This window comes from Rattus norvegicus, chromosome 2 (genome assembly GCF_021556685.1).
Source record: "Rattus norvegicus strain SHRSP/BbbUtx chromosome 2, alternate assembly SHRSP_T2T, whole genome shotgun sequence".
NCBI classification, from domain to species: domain Eukaryota; kingdom Metazoa; phylum Chordata; class Mammalia; order Rodentia; family Muridae; genus Rattus; species Rattus norvegicus.
Genome location: NC_141535.1, coordinates 40,172,908 through 40,185,958, shown reverse-complemented (window position 1 = coordinate 40,185,958; position 13,051 = coordinate 40,172,908). Strand labels below are relative to the sequence as shown.

The following is a 13,051-nucleotide window of genomic DNA, read 5'->3' as shown; positions in this document are numbered from 1 at the left end:
CAAGTGACATCACTCATAAGGATGAGTTTGATGGCCTAAAGGCAATGCTCAAGATTTAGGTGGAAAGGATCTGGGATAAGTAAAACATAAATTCTGGGGATGTGGGTAGAGCCTGGCTCAACAGATAGCACATTGTCAACAGGTTGTAAACTACATCCTTTCCTGCATTCCAGGCAGAAAACAGGTAACCATCTCCTTCTTCTGAGGGAAGCCTGCATGTTTAACTTTCCAGGCTTTTCCAGTGCTAACCTGTGTACACAGGGAGCTCGTGCCCTCTACGTGTGATCCAGGAAAAACTTGTCTAGTAGAATCGAACTAATAAAGCATGACAGAAGACAGGGGTGGTAAGAAAATGGCATCTTTAATGTTCATACCTCCAACGGGTTCACTCTGCTCAATCAATGGGCAACGTTCAAATAGATTTTTTTCCCCCAAAGAGTTATAGGGGCTAATAAAGGTAAATAATGCATTGGGAGATGAGTAAGGACAAAATCCAGAAGGAAGCCATCATTAAGGAGCCAAGAATAGAGAAAAAAGGCCAGGCAGTAAGGATGAGTACAGACAAGTCCAGCCAAAGGGCCAGGGCGGAGTAGAGGCTCAAGAGGAAAGCAGTGATTTGTGCTATACATAAAAGCACATGTGACCGATCCCAGCGCACCAGCAGCATCTGGATGGGCTGCGTAATTACACAGATCTCTAATTTCTCCTGCCCAGCCTGATCTATATGGTTGCTGCCATCTTCCCAGTTGTCCCTACTATAGGCCTCTCAAGGGAATATTGTTCCTTTGTTGTCTTTAAATGCCCCATTATCCCAACGCCCCAAATCCTGAATGGACTAAACACATTGCGGTGTATTTATTCTCCCATGCTGTGAACCTACTCTCTTCCATTCAAACTCAAACTCAGGCTGTCATAGTGGCGGAGACTGCTAGCTACCTGTCAATGGTTTTTTTTTTTTTTTTTTTTTTTTTTTTTTTTTTTTTTTTTGGTTAATGGTCACAGGACGCCAAGAAAAAGTCTTCATAACCTGGATCTCTCTCCCCTCCCTGTCCCCCCCCTCTCCCCCCTCTCCCCTGTCCCTCCCTCCCTCCCTCCCTTCCTTTCTTCTTTTGGAAAAAAGAGTTTCACTCTAGGCTGGCTTTGAACTATGTGGCTCAGGCTTGCTTCAATATCTCCTTGCCTCAACCTCCTGAATGCAGAAAGTACAGGACCGTGTCATACTCCTAGCATAGAACTTACCTTTGCTTGAAGTCACACAAGGCTTACAATAGAATCTGGTACTTCAAGCCACTATCAGAATAGACCCCATTCTTTCTTTCCTCTCATCTAGCCAGCTGGAATATGAATGCCGACGTTGCAATGGCTACCTTAGGCTGTAAGTAAGTGTGGCCACGGGGAGGCCACAAAGACGGACATTAACGTGTCCTTCCAATTCGACTTCGGATGAAAGCTTTGGGAAGAGATGTCAGTAGGTCTCTTATAGCTGCCTTCCCTTTAGCTAGCTTGTTCAAAATCTATTTGAGGGTGGCTTGTACTTTATGACATATCAATGTAGGAACACAAAGGTCTGGCCATTTATACTAACTCAAGGCAAATCTAAGTCGCCGTTTTATCTCCAGTTTTCTGTGGGGGTCAAATATGGCTATTATTAAACCCGTACAGAGCATAATTTCTCCCTCTACCTCTCCACCTGTTCCTACGTCTCCAGAGAGCAGGCAGATAAGGTTTTGTGCGGCTGTTCCTTCAGGCAGCAGCATTCTTTGCCCAGATAGTCAGAAAGAACTTCCTCTTGTCTTTGCAGTGAGCCTTCGGGCAGTAGACCAGCTATTCCGTCAGCTCTCTTGATCTCCAGTCTGCTCGTCTCCCCTGCACCCACAGTGCCCTGAAATGCAATTACTATTGACTGTTGGTTTTCTCACTTCCTTTCTCCTCTCACAAGGCCTAAGGACCATGAGGGATGTTGGTTATATGCACTGAGGCACTTAGGCATCCAAACACTTTTGATTGTGACTGGCAGACGAATTTGGTGACTATTTGTTGGAACCAATGAAGAAGTGAGTGATTCTCTGTGGAATTTTGCAGATAGTCACTTGTCAGGATACTATATTTAAAGAAAGAAAGAAAAAAAAAACAGCTGAACAGGGCTCTGGCTGCAGATTCACCAAGTAATATAACTTTTATAGTACCCAAAATAAAAGATGACTCATATATGTTTATAGGGTATTTGAAATCTCTCTTTATAATATTTATTCACACACACACACACACACACACACACACACACACACACACGTATATCTTGTTTCACAATGAGGTAATGATTTTATGTTCTGATGAGACAGTCATTAAAAAAGAGTAATTTTCCTTAGAACTAGAAATTTAGAAAAGGCTAACCTGAAATTCTCAAGGGTGGTGACCCAGGACAACTTGCTGGGTGACATTATAAGGTACAGTTACTTCTAACAGGATCTGTCTGTTCTCAAGCACAGTCCATTGCAACTGGGTTACTAGCAACTTTGTTTTCATGTTACCAGCTTCTGAAAGAGGTCAGGATGGGTGAGGTTTCAGGAGCTGTCCTCTGAAGTCGACAGCCAATAAACATGAACCAGACCAAATGAGCACCCATGGAGTTGGCTTGGGGATTTTATTTTTGTAGTTTTGAATTCTCCAGGGAGGTGGGGCGGGGGGGGGTTTTCCAATCCAGGGGAAGTCCTTTCACTTCTTATTAGTAAAGGTTATGGAAATGTCACTATCTTAATTAGAAAGTCAATTATGATATTATAACAAAGTATCATTCAAGACACTCATTTGGATTAAAACAAAAATAATTCCAACATCATTTATAAACATATAAACATTATTTTAAAACGCTGACCTAACAATAATAGATTTTTATCGTTATTAACTAATTAGTAATTTGTTCAAATTTATTAATATTTTGTATATATTAATGAATGCTGGAAATTGATCGGCAGCAGTTATTCCCTCACCAGCTGTGTTCCCCAAATAATCACACAGGGACATTTTAATATTTCAAAGCTTAGGCCTTATCTGGGCATACTTTCAACTAGCTCATTAGAGTTAACCTAACCACTTCAATCCATCCAGCCATGTGGAAGCTATACCTTCCAGACCCAGAATCATATCTGTTTCCACCCATGTTTTCTGGGGGAAAGGTCTTCGTCCTTTTTCTTCTTCCCAGAGACCCTTTATCCCCAGGAAGTCCCACCTATTTCTCTCTACAGCCCAAACGTAGGCTTTAGCCTTTTATTGACCAATTAACCTGGGGAGCAAGTTTTGCACAACAAAAGTTGGTGTTTGTGAGAATTTGCTCTTGGGTCTAGCAGATCCAGTGCTACAGAATTTAGCATTTGAATACATAGCAGCACCAGACCAACGCAATAGTAGTTTTCAGTAAGATGGCGAGAATAAAGATGTTAATGGCATTATTTGCAATACTTTGGCTTGGTTTGATTGCTTTGAGCCTTGAGGCACAGCCTGACCTCTAACTCAAGTGACCATCTTTTTTTTTTTTTTTTTATGCTGGAAAAAAAGTATATATTTAGAATTAACCATCTGGACTCACTTTAGATGATCCCAATCTTGTTGGCAACATCTAGAGCATCATAATCAGGAGCCAAGCGAACATATGCCTTCTTCTCTCCGTCAGGCCGTATCAGAGTATTGACTTTGGCCACATCTATGTCATAGAGTTTTTTCACGGCCTGTTTGATCTGGTGCTTGTTGGCCTTAACATCCACAATGAACACAAGCGTGTTGTTGTCCTCTATTTTCTTCATAGCCGACTCGGTGGTCAGTGGGAATTTGATGATAGCATAGTGGTCAAGCTTGTTTCTCCTGGGTGCACTCTTTCGAGGATATTTTGGCTGCCTCCGGAGCCGCAGGGTCTTGGGCCGCCGGAAAGTGGGTGACGTTCGGATCTTCTTCTTTTTGTGACTGTGGACACCTTTCAGCACTGCCTTCTTAGCTTTCAAGGCCTTCGCTTTGGCTTCGGCTTTGGGAGGGGCAGGAGCTTCCTTCTTCGCTTTCGGTTTCAAGTGACCATCTTGTTTCAGCCTCCAGAGTTGAAAAATTCCAAGCATGCACCACTACCATGCCCTGGCTTTTGACAATCTGCTGATAGGCTAGCAATTCAAGATAAAAGGCAAATAATCTCCAAATGACGTTTTTTGGCCTACCCCTCTCCCTCCCCAACCCTTCCAACCCCGGACTAGGAGCAATGTTGCTCTTAGTTAATTTACTATTTACTCCTTGGGCTCAGTGAAGCAAAGTTTAGGATGTAATTTTAAAACATTAGACTTAAGTTTCAAATGAAATTTATCTTTGGACAACTTTTTTTTTATTCTTTCTACAGCAAATAATAAAAATTTATTAATAATAATGTTGCGTTTCTTTAAAATGTATTAATATGTATCGAGTTTTAGTTCTTTTTTTTTTTTTTTTTTTTTTTTTTCGGAGCTGGGGACTGAACCCAGGGCCTTGCGCTTCCTAGGTAAGCGCTCTACCACTGAGCTAAATCCCCAGCCCCATGTATCGAGTTTTAAAAACCTCAGTGCTTCCATTTCGGTCCTTTGATTTTTTTTATTGGCATCCAACCGGTTCTTGGTAGAACTTGATTATCATCACCAAATGGGGAACCATTTGATATAGATGCTTAGAGCTGTTTGCAGTTGCCCTAACTGGTCCTTCTTTACGGAAGTGTTCTTCCTTGTCCCCAACCGCATTCTCTGGCTTCATCTATTGTCTTCTGATGTCTTGATAGTAACATTCTTTTCAAACTTGCTGGCGTCAGTAGTCTCTCATGACCATAAATAGCTCTCTGCTCTATTTACAAAGGCATACCATGGGTCAACGAGGTATCTCCCTGGGTAAAGGCATGTATTAATAAACCCAAAGACCGAAGTTCGATTCCTGGGAGCCACACGGTAAAAGGAGAAAACCAAGTTCTACAAATTGTCTCTGATACCCATACACATGCTGTGGCACATATCTGTACCCCCTCCAACACACACACACAGACACAGAATAAATAAGCAAATAAAAACTTTAAATTAGAGGTCTCTTACCATTCACAAACCAGCTTCTGCAGTATTCTGAAGTAGACACACACCCACCTTTAATTCTGAAGCATTGATTTTGCTAGCCATAGCAGTTTAGTTATCGAGGGCTCATTAGAACAGCTTCTGCAGTATTCTGAAGTAGACACACACCCACCTTTAATTCTGAAGCATTGATTTTGCTGGCCATAGCAGTTTAGTTATCGAGGGCTCATTCCTCTCCTTTCCCAGGAGTGCTCAGATCCAAAATCTGGCCCTTGTGCAGGAGAACAGTGGGCTTGGAGAACACATCTCAGCTTGAGACATGTCTGAAAGGAACATCCTCCCTGTAAAGGTCCCTTTGAACCGGCAGAGGCGTTTGTCACTGAGGCACAGTGACTGTAGTCAGATCCTGCTGCTTGCACTTGTCCATAGATATTGATCAAAGAGTCACTTCCCCATAACTTTCCTGCATTCTAACCTTCATTTCAGAATTTTCTCCCTAGGACTCTCGATCTGTGAGAAATATTCTTGTCTGAGTCAAATCACTACTTCAAATGATCTAAAAACCTCACCTTAAAAGTGTAAAATGTCCATAGTAACCTGTGTATTACTCACAGTAGTTCAACCTCTGTAATAAACACTCTCAACATGGTCAGTGACTCAACACAATAAATTTCTGCTTCACAGTCATCCCATGATGCCCTGCAGCCTAGTGGGAGAGGCTTCACCCCTGTCATTCAGGACTCTGCCCTTTCCCAAGAACCTGGCCTTTTCTGACAGACAAGGAAAGAAAATGGAGGTGGGGGGGGGTGTCTCCGGGAGGCTGGATGGCTTTAAAGGGTGTATGTATGGATTCTGCTATTTTGCTGACTTCCCAAAAGTGGAAGAAGTCAGTCACATAGCCATTCTAAATCAAGCAAGGCCGAAGAACATCCTGAGTCTCTGCTTCATGTGTATACAACTATGATTTTTTTTCAATATTCATTATCCATGACCTATGACATTTTGCACTTCCTACCATCCTTCAATTTGCCAGATTAAAAAAATCCATCTTGGGTTGGGGATTTAGCTCAGTGGTAGAGCACTTGCCTAGCAAGCGCAAGGCCCTGGGTTCGGTCCCCAGCTCCAAAAAAAAAAAACCAAAAAAACAAAAAAACAAAAAAAACTCCATCTTTATCAAAGAGTCATGATTTTGCTATGTATCTCTAGAGGGTTTGGGGATTTCTCTAGTTCAGTCTCATAGAGTTCCTCTGTATCTTTAACTTTATTTTTTTTTTAGAAAAAAACATGATAACGTTATAATATTTAATAGAAATGATGCTTCTTGAACGTAGCTAGTAATATGTGCATACACGTCCTGATGACTCTTCATATGTCTCCCCCTTCTCTTTGTCATTCTCTTAATTCCAGGCATCTACTAACATTTCTGCCACACTGGTCCCAGTATGCCACGACTCTACTCCATCTTCTGAAACTGAAGTGGCTCAGTTCACTTCCTGCTGTCCTAGCAGAATATCTGAATTTAGGCAATTTATAAAGAATGGAAATTTGTTTCTCACGGTTTGGAGGCTAAGACACTCTAGAGCTAGAGGCTGGTATCCCTTGCAAGGGCCTTCCAGCTGCTTCAGGGCTTGGCTGAGGAGATCAACTGGTAAGGAAGTAAGCAAGAGGATACAAGGTCAGGTTCTGTTCCTTGTAGGCTTTGTACTTATGTAAATGTGAGCTCTCAGACAGATTTTCGATGACCATATTTTTTTTTCAGCTTTTGTGGGCTGTGGATGTAGCTCCATAGGAGAATGCTTGCCTAATATATGTAAGGTCCTGGGCTTATCTCATCTTCACACATTGAGGGGTGGGCAAAACAGAAAGGGAAAGAAGGAGAGGAGAGAAGGGAAGACAGAGGAGGGGAGGGGGGAGGGGGAAAGGAGAAGTGGGGGAGGGGAGAATTGGGAAAATGATTCCTTAGATGAAGCTCTAGCCATGCAATCCTGATGGAGCTGAGTTCAAACCCTGAAACCCAGTTAAAAAGCTGAATGAGGTTGTGTACGCTTGCAGTCCCAACTAGACCATAGCAAAAACAAAAGAGCCTCTGCCTCAGCGCGGGGAAGGTGATATCCTGCTCCCGCAAGTACAGGTGTGCGCACGGGCCAACACACAAATCTAAACTTCAAAAGAAAGGAAAGGGAAAAGCGAACGAAGAAAAAGAGAGACAAAAACCTCCATTATGGATAAGAATTTCTTATAGATCGTGGTTATAAAATTTCGTATTACCACCATTTGCTGTTAGTAATCCTAATAACAATTTAAAAAACAAAAAACTTCACCTGCTGTTGTATCATTAACTACTACTTTAAAGTGCTACCAGAACTTTAAACTACTTTTGACTTCCATTCTGCTGGTTGCAGGTTTGGACCACACATTTTTATAGTGATGCTAATATAGACTCCTTCCTACTTTGTATAATCATATTCCAAAAACTCTCAACAATGGCTGACAACACTCTTCAATTTTTAGTAATGAGAGAGCTAAATGTATCATATCACTCTTCTATACCTTTATTTTTTTCAAAACCTTTTTTTTTTTATGTATGAGTACACTGTAGCTGTCTTCAGACACACCAGAAGAGGACATCAGATCTCATTACAGATGGTTATGAGCCACCATGTGGTTGCTGGGATTTGAACTCAGGACCTCTGGAAGAGCAGTCAGTGCTCTTAACCACTGAGCCATCTCTCCAGCCCCCTCAAAACCTATTTTTGATGATGGTTCTTAAACGCTTTAACCGCCCTTGTAGCCCACTACCCACTAGAGGTAGTAGAAAAGAAAGGATACGGGGAAGTGGAGCTATTGAGAAAGATTCTCCAGAACAATTCCTGTCCGTGTTGTCTGGAAGTTGGCAGTGTAGGTCACAGGTCAGCAGTGACAGCTAATCCACTCACAAACACTTCAGAAACATACCGGCAGTCCGGTTAGGTAGAGTTGGTTAGCAAACAGAAATCAGCAGTGGTGGCACTACCTAGCAGAGAGAGCGGGGCCTCTCAGCCTTGCCACAAGTCAGCAGGAGGAACCAGGGCTAACAGGCAAGCCAGGAAATGTTCTCAGCTGTGCCTCTCTCTCAGCAGAGTGAAGATCAGCGAAGATGGGAGACCAACAAGTGTTTAGCTATGCAAGCAAGACAAGCTTAGTCTCTGTCACTGCCCGTGGAGTCCTAGTCATATTCCTTCCAAACATCACATCCTCCACGGGTCTTGCCTCAGCACTTGTGTCTGCCTCAGCTGGTATCACTGCCAATCCACCTCAGAAGCAGCAAGAAAACTGTAGCATCTCACCGGAAGATTTTTTTAGTGTATTTTCTCTCTATGGAGTCCCAACAAATGGAGCTCAAGAGTGCGTGTAATACATGGTGGACCAATACATGGGTGTCTTCAGTGAAGAATCCTTTATCACGTGTCCTTTCACATGCTTGCTTCAGTGTCATTCTCCTATGTCTGCTTCAGTGAACCGTTCCTTCAGGAGTCTGCCTTAACCTTTCACTCCATGTGTTTGCCCCAACAAAACACCATCCAACTGACTTTCCAAAGAACCCTTACATCTCCACCTCACTCTCGGTTATCCTTTTCCTTCCTCTTTCACATGCCATTGCCACTATCCATCTCTCTCGTGCTTTTGGTATTTTATTATTCACTGCCACCATCCAATCTAAATGTCAATCATTTCCTCCCCGACTTCCCATGCACTTCCTCACCACTACAACCCTGACAAAAAGCTCTCTTCCGTTGACTCCACTTGGCAAAATACTTCTCTTCCAACATCAGCTGTACCAACCGTTGTTTTCAAGGACCTGCTCCAAGCCAAAGGCTCTATAATTCTGCCATGGATCGAATTTTTCCCTCTTTATGGTGTTGTCCGTGTGCGCGCATGTGCATGTGTGTACGTGTGGAGGCCCAAATACAACTTTAGACGTTGTTACTCGGGTACTATCCACCTCGTTTCATCTCTTTCTTGGCCTGATGTTCACTAGGGCAGGCTTCAGTGAAGCCCAAGTATCTACCCATCTCTCAGTACCTCCCTGGCCTGGGATGACAGGCGCTACCGTCCTTGGCTTTTTGAAATGTAAGATGTGTGGTTTACACTCAAGTTCTCGAGTTTACAAGGCATGCTCTTTGTCACCTGAAACATCACCTGTCACCTGTAATTCCCATTTTATAGATGTAAAAAATCGAGAGTAAGAAAAGCCACACTTGCCCAAAGCCACATACATAAGAAGCAGCAAAACCGGTACTGGAAACCAGGGCAGTGCCACTTGAGAGCCTGTGATCCTTTTGTTGATTCGTGTTTCCATGACTTCATGCTAGATCTGGCCTTCAAGGAGTTCCCCACTGATGCTCTTATCAAGAGCAAGCATCTCTCTTCGGCTTCCAAGGCCTGCCATGATTACAGCACCTCTAATAATTTCTCGAGCTCCTCAACAGGTACAGTCCTCATCAGGTGTGTCTCTCCAAGATCCCTCCTAGAAACCAGATCACTTTTGCTATACCACGCTTTTAAGAAGAATGTGAGTTTTTGAACGATCTACGCGACCTAAAGGTCAATTAACATAAAGGTTATTAAAATAGGAAAGTAGCCCATATTTGGACTAAGCTCTAGGGCTGTGCATCTTGCAATTGCACATTTTTAGTTGGAAGGAAAATAATTTTTTACACTTTGATTATGTATCCTAGGGTGGCATGGTAATGGCCACATCAGAGTGATTATGTAAAAATACCCTCTTTTAGATTTCTTACTTGTTTTGTTTTGTTTTCCTTCCCAATTCCCCATTTAGAGTCTAGTCATCCTTGGGAGCCTGGCAGAAGCCACAAAAGTACTGACTACTTTTTTTTAAAATTATGCTTCTTCATTACTCATACTCAAACAAACAAACAAACATAAAACATAAAATGCATTTAAAGGCTTTAGCACCAAGAACTCTTGCCTGACTGTTCTGGTTCTTGTCGGCTGTCTTCTAGCATATACTTAAAACCAGACTCTCACAATCAACATTTAATTACAGTGTTTGCATTGTTTGCTCATAGTGTTAGAGTAGGTGACAAGGATGTGGGTGGAACTGGATTATGGGGCTCAGGGACAGGGTATGAACTACGGGGTTGATGAGTACAGGGACAGGAAAGGAAACCCTTAACTCCAAGAAATTACAGAAAATGGTATTGGGAACTTAGACATAGGTCTGAGTAGAAATCTTGAGACAGAATTTATACACGAGCTTTAAGTCAAAACAAAGCAGTACGTGAAGGCCAAGAATGTGGTTTAAAATTGTCTCAGTCTATTTTCCACGGCTATAAGAAAATGGCTGAGGCTGTGTGCTTCATTTAAAAAAAAAAAGTAGTGTAGTTTGGAAGTGGAACGTCATCCATCGCACCTGTCTTTAAGCATTTGTTTGGGGAGATTGTAGAACCTTTAGGAGAAAGAACCAAGCTGGAGGGAGTGGATCACTGGAGGCATGTCTTGAGGTTTCATAGACCCGAAGAGGGCATCAAATCTCTTTACAGATGGTTGTGAGCCACCGTGTGGTTGCTGGGATTTGAACTCAGGACTTCTGAAAGGTCAGTCAGTGCTCTTAACCACTGAGCCATCTCTCCAGCCCTTTATAGCCTGGCATCACTTCCTGTTCTGTCTAGGCTTCCTGACTGCAGATGAAATGTGACCAGCAGACATACATTTCTGCTGTCATGAGTTGTCCACCGTGGTGGATTGCATTGCCTCAAACTGTGAGCACAAATAAATTCTTCCTCCTTCAATTTGCTTCTTTATAGATATTTTGTGACAGCAGAAAGAAAAGGAACTTATCTATTTGACATATAATACTGGTGAGTAGAAAGTCCAAAGAGCATGGTTCTGGCATTTGGTGAGGAACACTCTAGATGCCTCATAGGACAGAGGAAAGAGAAACACGTGCAGAAAGAGCTATTTATATAGGGAGGCTTTGCTTTATAACTGTCTGCTCTTAAGAGAGCTAATCCAGTCACATAAAGCCTAACCCATTCTCTGGAGAAGGGCTGTTAATCTTTTTGAGGGTGGCATTCTCAGGATCCCGTCATCTCCTACGAGGTCCCAGCTCAGAATTCTGACCACCATGATGCCTTTAGTTTGGGGACTAACCACCAATCATATGAATCTTTGTAGGGAAACGAAACAAACAAGTCCACACTGAAACCGTAGCAGAGATACATAAGGTGTAGTAGACAGAAATCAAATCAAAACCAAACACTAAACCCCACTAAAACAAAACCCAAAACTAAAAACTAATATGAAACAAAAAGATGATTAACTATGCTTAGTTCAAGTACTATATGAAACATCTGGTGGGTGACATCAAAATAAGTCAACCACAGTGGCACATGGATGCACCGAGATGGAGACAGGAATTAGGAATTCCAAGTTGTCCTCATCTCCGTAGTGAGGATAGCTTGGGCTGCAGAAGATCCCATCTCAAAGAGCCACCGAACTTAAGGATCGAAGAGATGTAAACAAAACCAGAAAGTGAAAACAAAACGAAAAACAAAAACGGATCAATTTCGTCATAGTCGTGTTGGCAGGGGGTTGCTAGATAAAAGCCCAACGATGACGCATTTTCACTTTATTTTCTAATAAGGTATTTTTAATGACATCAGGTAAATATGATGAATATCATACAAAACACCCATGCAGGTTTACTTCCTTATTTACTAGAAACTAATACAAATGAAGTCAAGCAGAAAACTCAGAATTCTAACCAAGAGCTAAATCCACAATGCTTTAATAAATACCAGAGGTGGCAAGAAGCCAGATTGAATCAGTGAGCTTTATACTACTGTTAACATGTTACTTTGTTACAGGATATTTGAAACTGTTTCTGGTTAGGGTGTGACTCAGCCCTTAGCACATATCTTTAATCCCTCTGGCCTGAAAACAGTCATGCTCTTAGTACTCATCTTTAATTCCAAACAATAAAGGGAAAGTCAGTTTGGAGAAGAAAGCATCCATGTTTGCAAGTGATGTCTAAATGAGGATGAAAAAGTGATGAGTTAGAGAAAGATTTGACAGAATAGGATGTGTCTAACTCTCATGAGAGGAAAGGGAAGCTACCTGAGGGAGAGACAGAGTAGTACAGGAATACAGTAGTTTGTGGAGAGCACGGCAATGGAGTTGAGAGGGAGAGAACAAGCTAGACACAGGTGAAGAGAGAACGAGCCAGAGAATGAGAAGGAGCCAGATTGCCAAAGTTAGCTTGAGGCCCAGCAGAGCAAAAAGCCAGGGGTGGAGAGAAGCCAGGTTGAATCAGTGAGCTTGCGAGGAGTTTGAGCCAAAATAGCTGAGTTGAATCAGCCAGTCAGAGATCAGAAAGAACTAGGAAGGGGTTAGCTTCTTTGGCAGAAGGTCTCAGAGGCTGAGAATATTCAAGGCCTAGATTAGATTGTACAGAGGCTAGAAGCTTCTGGGACTTTACCTAGGTTAGCGGTCAGAGCCATTAAGCCTCCGAGATGACAATTATTACAAGAGAATAAAAGCTACTTTTACATTACTTTATGCAGCCTCTGTTCCATTGCCATTACAGAACATTAATTTTCAACTTAAATTGGAGGATCAATGTCCAAAATGTTATGGTTTGAATATGACATGTGCCCCATTGGCTCAGGGCTTTGGCACACACGGTCTCCATCTAGATTTATGGTATTATTTTGGTAGACTCCCTTTGGAACATAGAACATAGCTGGTAGACATAGACGACTGGACAAACCTTGAGGTTATATCCCACCCCAGTTGCCAGTCCTAGTCTCTGCTCACTGATCTTTCCACAGAAGAGGTACCCCTGTCACACACTCCTACCAACATGTCTGCCGCGCCACGATGGACTGTATCCTTTGAATTCTGAGCAAGACAAAATTCCTCTCCCCTTAAATTGGTTCTATCCGGGATTATTCCATGCAATAAGAATATATCTATTAAGAATTTGT

General features: G+C 42.3%; 1 long non-coding RNA gene and 1 pseudogene across 3 annotated transcripts; both read right to left on the bottom strand.

The window, feature by feature from the left end:
• Window positions 1–342: 342 nt before the first annotated feature.
• On the bottom strand, window positions 343–5,730 carry LOC134485593 (uncharacterized). 2 transcript variants are annotated; one of them, XR_015673888.1, is made up of 2 exons: window positions 5,136–5,730; window positions 343–2,101 (listed from the first exon to the last, which is right to left on the bottom strand). It is a non-coding gene; the product is annotated as an uncharacterized LOC134485593 (long non-coding RNA). The 2 variants fall into 2 exon arrangements; XR_015673889.1 differs by having other exon boundaries at window positions 5,236–5,730.
• Rpl23al1 (ribosomal protein L23A like 1) lies at window positions 3,522–4,118 on the bottom strand (annotated as a pseudogene). Its single transcript, XR_015673887.1, has one exon. The product of XR_015673887.1 is annotated as a ribosomal protein L23A like 1 (transcript).
• Window positions 5,731–13,051: the final 7,321 nt, after the last annotated feature.